The following is a 12,422-nucleotide window of genomic DNA, read 5'->3' on the forward strand; positions in this document are numbered from 1 at the left end:
CACATATCGCGTTTTGGACATTTTTCCATTGAACTTTCACGGCAGGAAGACTACGAGCATTTGGTTCCATTATTTTGTTTTTTACACACTCGATGTGAATATTGGTGTATAGTTATATTTTGTATGTATGTGATCTATATCTTATGATTTTTTGTTTAACCGATCTTTTTTATTAGTGTTAATTTATTTATATTTTAATTTAAGAAGGAATAATAATTATTTAGTTAAATTATTTTTTGTACATATAGTAATATAATTAATCTAGTTGTATAAATTTTCTGATCAAATACTCTTAATAAAACTTACAATAAAATTAATAAAACTTCATAATAATTTAAATTATATCTTTCAGTTACGACAAATATGGCAACAAATATCTTTACTTTCAAAAAACAATTTTTTATAGAATATTGCGAAAATAAATATATAATATCTACAGGATATAATTATCAAGTAATGATCAAACTAATCCTAATTTAAATATAAATTCTATTTTATACCTTAAAAATACATCGAACAAAAGGAGATAATGAATATAAAGACTCTAATGATTTATTCTGATAATTTCACTGGGACTGAGGACGTTAAGAAATTTTTTAAACAATATAATAAAGTAAGCAACATTAATGATTATTGGAATGAAAACGACAAATTTAAATTCCTTTCAATTCTTGTAAAAGGCATAGCTAGTACCTTTTTAGAAAACCTTGAAGACCAAAAAGAAAATTGGTCATTGAAAGAATTAGAGGACACATTTTTTAAATGAATTTCAACACATAGGACACGACACAGCATTCAAAATTAAACTAGAAAAACGTAGAAAAAATGCTAATGAATCTACCACAAGTTTCTTAATTGAGATAGAAAGATTATGTAGGCAGATAAATAGGCTCACGAGTGAAGAAGATATTTGCAGATATATTTTAAAAGGTTTAAAGGATAACATTTTACAATCAATTTCGATGCAGGACAATAATAGCTTAAAAAACTTAAAAGAAAACTTGAAAAAATTTGAACTCATGCAGTCAAGGATAAAAAATAAAAAAATGATATAAGTGAATATACAGAAATTCTAAAGGAACAGATATTGCAAATAAATTTAAAAACAAGAAATATAGAAAAAGAGAACAATGAATTGAGAAAGCAAATAAAGGACAGCTTCTCTAGAGATCGAGAGTGTAAAAGAAATATAAACAAATTAAATGACGATATATAAAAAATATTAGCAAAAAGACAAAATAAATCGGTATATTTTGATGAAAATTATAATAAACACAATAATAATAATTGGGATTATAATGAAAACAGAGGATGGAGTTATAATAGGAAAATATACTACAACGAAGAACGCAATGTTAATTGTTGAATTACAACATATGAAACTGAAAACAATAATATTACTTATAATTAGATATTCAAAAAACAACTCGTTGTGTTCATTACACTTTGTTTAACACCTTTATTATACATTGCCTAGATAGCACATACCTATGTCTTATGGTAATGATTAATCATGATATATTATGGGCGGGTATAAGGCTTGCTTATTATTTTACTTTTTGTTTCTAAAAACAAAAGTAGTTAAAAACTGTATATTTTCATCATATTTATCAATTAGGTATGGGATTTGTTGAAATTACAGTAAATAAAGAAAACTAATAATAATTTCAATGTAATTCCACTGGGTCCTTATATTCTATAAATTAAAATAATAATATAAAAGCGGGCGAGTGGCTAACGTTTTGCTGTACATTACGTGTCGTGTGGATGGTGGCTGGTGGGTCAGTATTGTGAATGTGTTAAATTAAATTTAATGATATAAAATCATTTTATACGCAAAAACGATTCTGAGTAAAGAGCCAAAGACTGTCAGCCTAAATTACAATATAAGTACCTATATTTTATGGTATTTCTGTTTAAGTAATTCATTCTACTTTTAGTAAAACAGTAGATTGAGTTAATTTTAACCAAAAACCTTTCATTTGATATACTTTAAAAGCTCAAGTAGGTAAGGTTTGAAATACTTATGAAAAGTCTAGAAAACTGTTAACGCTTGACTATTGAACTTTTATACATTTTTAATTACAAAATAATTTGCAGATTGTTTATGATTTTTGTCAAAATAACTTTAAATACTTATGAAAAATAGTGACTATGTATGTTTTATAATTTTGAACAGATATTATAGAAACTAAAAGAATCGTTGTACCTATTACATTTCATCCTTCACATTTCCCACTAAAAGCTAAATGATTTATCATTATATCATTAAAATAACAACATAATATGTTAGCCGGCGCAGTGTATATGCAATTTCACTACATCTTCGGTTAGGTTAGGTATCTCCGCTCCGTATTATCGCTAGTCAGTAATCGAATTTCATATAAGAATATATTTTAGTTACGGCGACAGTAACGTGCCAACTACCTATGTAGACGCATGCGACTACTGTTTAATATTGTACGACGGACATTTTAAGGATTTCGGTAGCGCGAATCACAATCAACAGTTTTTTATAATTATTTTATATAATATACACCGATAACAAGTGTAGACATTGAAGTAAATTTTTATTATACAAACATATTATTTTAAGTGACTCAAGATATAATTTTCAAAATCTCATTTTAAATATATATATTATATACAATTATTATAAATTTGAATTCAGAAAAATAGTAAATTTTAATTTTGAAATACTTTTTTATAATATTTTATAATTCTGTAATTTCTTAATGACCATTATGTTATTTAAGTCAGTAACTAACAATTTTATATTTTATGATTTTATTATGTAACTTAAACGTATTTCCTTTGAAATTTTAACATAATAAAGTACGGGTTGGAATATTTTGTAATGAATATGGCTGTTAAACACGTAAGATCCAGTGCAAACAGGAGGTCGATGACCCGTCCGAATACGGTGGTCGAGAGCTATAAGTTGTCTAGGTCTTGGTGTTGGTATTTAATTTTTAGTAAATTGAGCAAAGGTATTCAATTTTAAAATTCTAGGTTCAAAAAGAAAATTTTTTATGAATTTCTAAACCAAAATTAATTGCACATTCATTTACACAATTTTTGTCAAGATTTAAACTTAAAATGCGTATAAAAAAAAAATGTGACTGGATTTTTAATATTTTTCAAATGTCATTGTTACAATATATGTTGTTGTGAACCCCTGTCTGTATGCTATACGCAGTATGAGATATAGTAATAGTATAATATAGAATAGTGTGTAAGCATATTAATATGTGAACAGGCAGAGTCACACGGTCTAAGGGAATTCGCTGTGTGGACAGTTTTGAGCCCGAGCGAGCCCCTACCGTGTCTCGCTGTCAGTATAAGAGTGAGTGTAGTACTGTCAGAGTGTCAGACCATCGAGCAGAACCTCTGTTAATCTTTTAAGTCTAATAAGTATTCTGTACAACTAAATTTCTTTTAAAATTGATTATATTAATAAAGTATTAGTGATAACTCATACACCACGTATTTCTTTATTAACGAACAAACTCGGTTTTGGAGACGTCCATAACAATGTGTTGGTCGTCAGTGGCTGTAGTCCATTTGCGCCCCAGAGTATCCCATTTGCGGCCCGAGGGTTATGGACATTTGAAATAAAAAACTTTACACCCTGGTTTATACCCCAAATGCACCCATTTTGCATTCAACGTTGTCAATTAAAATCAAATTTTGCAATCACATATCAGAAAAAATTAAATCGTTTTCAAAATAATGATAAATACTATACAGTACATTTGTATGTTTTTGTTGAGCTACTAGATTTATTCCTAAGTAAGCTTGAAACTAATTTCACAACACTACAAAAAATATTAAAACTGTATAGTGCATATTATCTTTAGTAATTTTGCAGTTTTAAAAGAATACTTCTCAATGTTGTCATTGTTTAGAGCATGTTTGATGAATAATGATAGGTGTTATGTTTACAAAATAATTTTCAAAAAAAAAAAATAACTTCAAATATACCTACCTTTATTTTATTTTGAGTGTTTTTACCATGTTTTATTGTGTCGTTTATTTCAAATCTCCAGTTGACGTATAATTTCCCATTTTTATTAATAAATATTTAGTTCAAATTATAAGATATAAAAATATGTTTTGGAAAAATATCTGCATTTGTGAAAATTGTGAATAATAAAAAAAAAATTATTTATGTTGATCTGTTTTTTTATAAATAATTTTGATTTTAAGTATAGTGTGTACATGCTCACACAAACTATACCTGTACAACATGATTAGTATTGTTAACAGATATTATCATGTAGGTAAGTAACTAAGAATTTACCTACATTTTGAAATTTGGGATCTTTATGAAATTAATAATTTGTTATATTTTTTTTTTTTTGACAAGGCTGGGCAAGTTAATGATTTTTTTTAACTCAGTTAAGTTAAGTTAATATGCACCAATAACAAAAAGTTAAAAGTTAAGAGTTACTTTAACTCTAGGTTAGGTTAAGTTAGGTCAGTTAAGTTAAAAGTTAATACACACTTTTTGTTAACTTTTTATCAAGTCAAAAAAAAGTTAATTTGTATATACAATGCTAGTGTACTTAATTTTTTTCCAACCCAAAACTAAATTATAGGATATAGTGTTAATACAGTTAGGTTAACTTCAATTTCAATATAAGTTAGATTCGAATGATATACATTTTTCACTTTAAACAATTTACGATACATATTTTTTGACATGAAAACAAAATAGTCTGAAATAGTGAAATATTATAAAATTAAAAACAAATTAAATTAACTTAACTTACTTCTTAAAATGAAAAATTAACTCGTTAATTTCACATTAATTAAGAAAGAAATTTAGTAAGTTAACAGTTAAGTTAATGAAAAGCCAAAAGTAACTAGTTAAGTTAAAAAGTTAAAATAAAATTAACTTTTTAACTCGTTAATGCCCAGCCTTGATTTTTGACTATTATAAGCGTATCACATTCTTATTATTATTTAACGCGCTGAGGCTTCATTAGTTAAACAACACAGAGGTCTTTAAAATTATGACTACCTAACAATTGCACATATTTTGTACATAAGTACTAGTTATTAAATAACACAAGTTATAACTAATAATATTCATATCAACTCATTGATAAAGTGTTAGGTACTTCCAATGGAGTGGCTCCTGTCCTAAATGTTATTATGAACGTTGTTATTATGCGTACATCTATGATTAAATGTCTGAGTATCTTATTACTTTGTTTTTGACACTTTTTCTTTAACGAATATGAGTTATATATTTTTATTAATACCTATCTATGTGTTGATGGTTATCATCTGCCCGTGTAGTTTAATTGTTTAAGGGATTTAGCAATAGTTAAGTAGATAATTGCCAGAATTTTTAAAACAAAATATTTATGAATTATATATTATTATTCCTACCAGATTGCAATAATTGTATAATACAAAAATGAATCGCACTATAATGTAATTTACCGTACCTATTTCAAACCATATTATAAAAAGTTTGATACTGTAATATTTGTATACGAATTAATAACACGTAAAATGCTTTACCAAAAAACGTTTATTAATATTACATTAGTAATATTAGTAGTTCGCATCAAAATGACGCAACGAACACTAACACACATTAATAATAATTATATAATTTAATATTCGACTGGGTCGGCTACGGTACATGCCATTATAGCGATAGCCGATAACAATCGATGTATATTATAATATAAACGTAACAGTTACTTTAATACACATAACAATATAATAAAATATCTGAATGTACCATATATTGATATATTATTCAAATATAACTCTATATAGTATATTACACTGCGTATGCGTATTATAATGTATTTAAGTAAATAATTATTATAGACATTATATAGACTGTGACGTATTTCGATATTTGATTTCCATGGGTACGTAATATTGCCCGCAAAGTTTACCAAAACATTTTTAATACCTACCTTGTTCTTTTGGTTATAACGAAAATGTTGAGACTAAAAAGTAACAACATATTATAATATTAGAAATAAAACATTGGCAGTGGGTACCTAATATAGTATTTAACATTTATATTAAAATATTTAATTAAAAAACAATGCACCTATCTATATAATCTATGTTACAACCGTCCGTCGCCGTCGTCCTTATCGCGATGCCCCGTCACAACATTCGCGCGTTGTATTGTAGGTACTTATCGAATTATAATTTATATAATAATATATAAACAAAATAAAAACCCACAAATCACGAGTGTGTTGTGGTGTAGTTGAGAAATTAAATTTTATTTATAATATAATTAATATATGTCGTTTTTGGTATGCATCAAATCAATGAAAACGTTCTATTTCATTAATTACTCTTATAATAAAAATAATTAACTATAACAGGGTGATTCAAAAACCGTTTAACTACGCCTTTGTGGCTTTGTGGCAATAATATTATTGTTGTATATATTCATGATTTTTGAATTTTCGACAAGTGCTATAGAAACTCAAATGTAATTAGACTATATATTGTATATAGTAGTAATGTAGTACATCTATAATATATAATAATTGAGAATGCATGATAATTATAAGTCCAATTGTGATGTTTGGGCTTTTGTTTGGGTGAATAGTTATATACCAATAGGGTGAGTAGTTATTACTTATTCCACAAAAAATACCTTTTGGGCGAATTTGTATGAACAGGTTTATAGGTAAATAAAATAAAATATATATTGTATATCTAGTAAGTAGTAATGTACATTGTCAATTGAAAACAAAGCCACATAAACTCTTAACTTTAAAAATATATTGGCAATACGCAGTCAACATTAATACAACGATGGGCAAGTGGATGTCGCTCTGCTGTACAGTAGGTTACAAGTGGGTCACTGTAATGGATGGTGTTAAATTTGAATTCAATAATATAATATCATTGTATAAGAAAAACAATTCTGAGCGAAAACGGTCAGTCAGCCTATGATATTACTAGAGCGCGGATTTGTATGCACTTAAAAGTATTGAAATATGCCATATAATATGCAGTAAAAATTATGAAAATATGCAAATAATATGCAGTAAAAATCATGAAAATATGCAAAAAATATGCAGTCAAAATCATAAAAATATGTAAAAAATATGCAAAAATTTTTTATTTATTTAAGATTTACAATACCTACAACTTATAATAATTAATTACTTAAATAGGTACTTCATAAAAAAAAAACTCTGTTGTATACTGGTATGACGATAACTGACTGATACAGCAAGAGCAATTTAGATTATAGGTAGACACACATTTATTTTCGGCATATTAACGATTTACGGACAACGAAAAACGATGTAACCGAGTGCCAAGTGGTATGTCGATAACCGACTGACACAGCAAGAGTGATTAAGTTTACGTCGTACCTAATCGATTATTTATCTTATAAAGGTTTAAATAAATATATATATACATTATTATTTAATGACTATGAAATTTAGTTTTAATTTTTCTACTTGACAAAATATTATTTTATACATTTTTTTAAATGTTCGCTTCAATATGCAATAAATTTTGAATTTTGCCAAAATATGCAAAAATATGCCATAAAACCTTTAAATATGCAGAAATATGCAAAAAAAATTTTCTCCATTAGCTTCAAATTATGATGATTCGTGGAGATAACTGACAACAATCCAAAAATATTAAAAGGAAAAAAATATGCAATTGCATAGAAATCCGCGCTCTAGATATTACCAAGTATATTTGATGATATTATTGTGAGTATAAAGTAATTTATATATAACCTATTTACGTGGAACCTTGTTTTAAATTTTTAATCCTTAGCTATAAAAGTTGAACATTTTATACATTTTTAACTACAAAATAATTATCAAATTATAAATTTGATAAATTTTGTCAAAACTTAAACTTTAAATGCTTATAAAAAAAATTTGTGTCTATGTATTTTTAATATTTTTCAACTGCTATTAACCAACAAATAACATTTTATTGATATTTATAGAAAAAAAACTAAAAAAATTGAAAACTGTCAATGTCCGTAAACAGCTCAAAAAGAGTCAAATTATTTTCAAAATGTTATCGTGTATAGAAAATGCGAATACAAACATTCAGTGAAATTTTCAAGTATCTACAGTCATGAGATTTTTAATTACAACAAAATAAAAAAATCGTTACATGAAATATCAAGTGAATATCAAATGTTGTAAAAATATGAATTTCATAAAAATTTAATTTGACTTTCTTGTAGACATTTTTTTTTTGATAAAGGTAGACAAACTTATGGATAATCTTGTATTCCAATTTCAAATCTTAGATTTAAAAAGAAAAAATTTTATGAATTCTCAACTCAAAATAATTTGCTAATTTTCGTGATTTTTCCGTATTTTGTCAAGATTTGAACTTTAAATGCTTATAAATAAAAGCTGTGATTAAGGATTTTTAATTTTTTTCATCTGCCTTTGAAACAATAATCTAGGAGCCTTCTATTACATTTTCAAGCTTAATTAACCAACAAATAAAATTGTTTTGGTATTTATAGAAAAAAAAAACTAAAAAAAATGGAAACTGAAAATGTCCGTAAACAGCTCAAAATAAGTCAAAATATTTGGAAAATGTAATGGTATATAGAAAATGCTAATATAAATATTCAGTCAAAATTTCATGTCCCTACGGTCATCTGTTTTAGAGTTACACCAAAAACCAAAAATCGATTTTCTTGAAAACAGATTTTGCGTAAAACTTCCCGTTTTTCCTTAATTTTTCTTTTGTTTTTCACGTCGCTTTTGAAAACTACTGGGAAATTTTTACTTTTGACCCCCCAAATTACCAACTAGATTCACTTTATCAGAAAAGTTACTGCTGAAGAAAATCCAAGCACTTTTACTGTCCTAAAAGATGATGACAGACACAAAAATAAAAAAAATAAAAAAAAAAACACATTATTGTAAAATCAATACATTCATCGTTCCACTCAGAATATAAAATTTCGGAATTAATAAAACAAAAAAATACGATGTACATAATAAAAACAATTAATAATAAACCCTATTTTTAAAAATGTTCACACCAAAGTCACCAGGTAAAAATAATTCTGTTAAAATCTTTTAAAAATATCTTTTAGCACTGTCTGCAATAGACAAGGTTTCCTAAAAAATAATTCATGATGTGGTTTTTGTCAAATTTACTGTAAAAAACTAATATATTCTTACGAAATTTTTATACACATTTTTTCTGACCATTCGATTTTTATAATTTTAGCTAGGTTAAGAAGACACAAAACTATGTGGTATTATATTATACATTTATACACTACATCATATTATTATGTATAGCAGGAGCCACTGAGCAAGGAATACAAAAAAATCAAATAATTCATAGAAAACAGTTTAAACGCAGTTCAGTTGATTATAATTTATACCTAATCCACAATAATAAATAACAATAACCACGTGTCGATTTCATAGTGCCATAATATTATAGCAGGTGGACTTAAGTCCATAACTATAGCGGTATCCACGGTGGATGAACCTTAACAACATATTTTAATACAACGTTTTTCAAATATTCCGATTGTATATGTAATTAAATATTTGAGATCAAAATATTGTACGCAAAACGTTATGCAAATATTTCTATAATATTTCTGACAAATATTAAAAATCAAAATATTTTCAAAATATTTAATGAAAATAGACATACAATATTGTATACAAAACGTTTTAATAATAATTCAATAATATTTCTGATGAAATGATAACCCTTTTTAAATTTTTTGAAAATATTAATATCTTCATAATGCCGCGTGTGGGATAGGTTATTTCGTAGGCACGAATAAAGTATTATAGATAATATATTATAGCAGTGGTAGCCAAACTACGACTCGCGTCAGTGACGAGGATGCCAGCGCAATATTTGTTTTCTCTCACTCAGACCTACGCGTAACATGGATAAAATACTATTACCTAAAATAATTTTTGAGTAATCTTAGAGTAAAATCACCCACCTATTACAACAATTACAGAGGATTATATTTTTAAAAAAATAACATACCTATCGGTTTTATATTTTATTATTATCAGACGTTGTGTTCGACTTTCAAAATAAAAAAAAATTTCATAAATTTAAATTTAAAATGTTTATTTATGTATAATAATTTATATACAATTTATAGACAAATCGATATGTCATCCTCTCAAAATAAAATTCCCTATTGTTTTTGTAATGTGTGATTTTACTCTAAAATTATTCGAAAACATAAAAAAACGACCGTGTTTTCAGGGAAAACACACGTTATTATGTCAGTAAAACATATTATAAACTAAATCATCGCAATCAAAATTTATTTTCATTTTTTTAATTCCATATTCAATAAAATAATCTAATAAAATATTGCTGTATTCTAACGATATTAGCATTTTGACACGTTCTTTATATTCTTTACGTCAAGGAATTTCTATAGTCACCATAAAAATAAATAACAAAATATCACAAAAATATAGGTATGCATAATGTATGAGTGTGACATATAATATGTACATTATTCAGATAGTAAATATTATATAGGTATCAAGTATTATCTATGGACTATATGTCGCACTCGCATTGGTGGTAGGGGAAACCGGATAAGCGCTTGGCTGATGAAGAGAAGCGTTACATGTATATAAGGTGTTTAACGAATGTGGAAACGCTTTAATTACTGTTTGCAAATACACTTTTATATATTTAAATATGTAGTAATAGCACAATGTATGAGATAACACTGCTGAAAAATTGATTCTGTAAAATATTCAGACTTTTTGATCACCCTGTAGATTAGGCATAGCCGCATAGGTACTATATATACATTGTACAGATAATAAATATACTATAATGTTGTCGGTGGTAGGGGAGACAGTCTAAGCCCTCGGTCAACGAATTGTTACGTGGACCGAGAATTCCATTCGTCGGATCACTGTTTTACCTGTTAATTAATATGCATGTACAACTTTGGTAATATGAGCTGGTACACTGGTGCCTATGCATATTTAACAGTAAATATCTTCATCACTCAAGTAGTTGTGATTATGATGATTCACCTGTGCATTATTATGCAAACTTGTTTTATTTGTCCATAAGTTCTTTGATAAACAATTTGGATCATATTCCAATCTATTAATTAAATAAGTAACAAATTCAAGACAACTTTCAAAATCATTTGATTGAGATAATTGTTGTTGAGGAGTAGCCATGTAACAATGCGTGAAGTTTATTTTGTTCAGCTATATACTGAACAGTGAACATGTAATAGTACATGGTATCATTAATTTAATTATTATCTTAACATAGTATAAAACAAAGTCCTGCTGTCTGTCTGTATGCTCGGATCTTTAAAATTACGCAACGGATTTTGATACGGTTTTTTTTTAATTGATAGAGTGATTCAAGAGAAAGTTTTAGATTCACAATTTGACCAGATAAGTCCAACCCGAGGAGGTGCTCAAACTGGAATTTTGAAATTTACGATGGAAATTTTTGTTTATTAATGGTATTGGTTATTTGGTACATTATATTATATGGTATTGGTTGCTATTGGTTTTAGGAGAAATAATTAGTAGAAATTAGTAGGTATTTATTACTTTATTGGTTACTTTTGGCTATCGGGCAGATCAGATCATACAAGCAATAAGCATGCATCAAATCGAATTTTGCACATTGCCTACAAAGGTGGCTGAGTTGCACATATAGTCCCTCATCGGCGTGTCGTTGCCTATTTGATATGCTGTCGCTCATTGTGTCCGTGATCCGACATAGTCGGACTGCCTACCAGGATGTCTGAGTTGCACTTACTGCATTTACCTTGTAAAAATTAAAATTTTTTATTTTTGAGGTACTTAGGTCGTTCTCTTACAACCTATACACCAACTACCTGACCTAGTGATGACAAATGACTAGCAAACGACTAAAAGGAACTTTCAAGGTCATTTAATACAGTTTCTTATCCAAGTTATATTAATAAAGTTAAATCATAAGTCATTAGATAAAATCGATGAAAACGATTGAGCCATCTACTTGGAACTCATAATAAGATACATATCATGAAACCCTATCGTACAACATAATAATATAGAAATGTAAGAATTGTTGTATATTAAAATTATAAACAGCGTTGTCCATCCACCAACCTGGCAATTTGTTGTTAAATGCATATTTAAGAGCAGTGTTGAGTTTATCTAGATAAATATTATTTTATCTTTTATCTTATCTAGATTAATAGAAAAATTAATTTACACAGTTCTCTAAGATAAAAATCACCATTATCTAGATGAATTTATCAAAATTATTTAATTTATTAAACGGATTTTATTTATTATAATTTATAGGTAGACAATTAATTAGTTTATTAAGTAGGTAGTATTTACTAATAACTATGGCTCGGATTTTAAAGCTTATTAAATAACAAAAAAAGC

This window comes from Metopolophium dirhodum, chromosome 6, assembly GCF_019925205.1.
Source record: "Metopolophium dirhodum isolate CAU chromosome 6, ASM1992520v1, whole genome shotgun sequence".
Classification (NCBI taxonomy): domain Eukaryota; kingdom Metazoa; phylum Arthropoda; class Insecta; order Hemiptera; family Aphididae; genus Metopolophium; species Metopolophium dirhodum.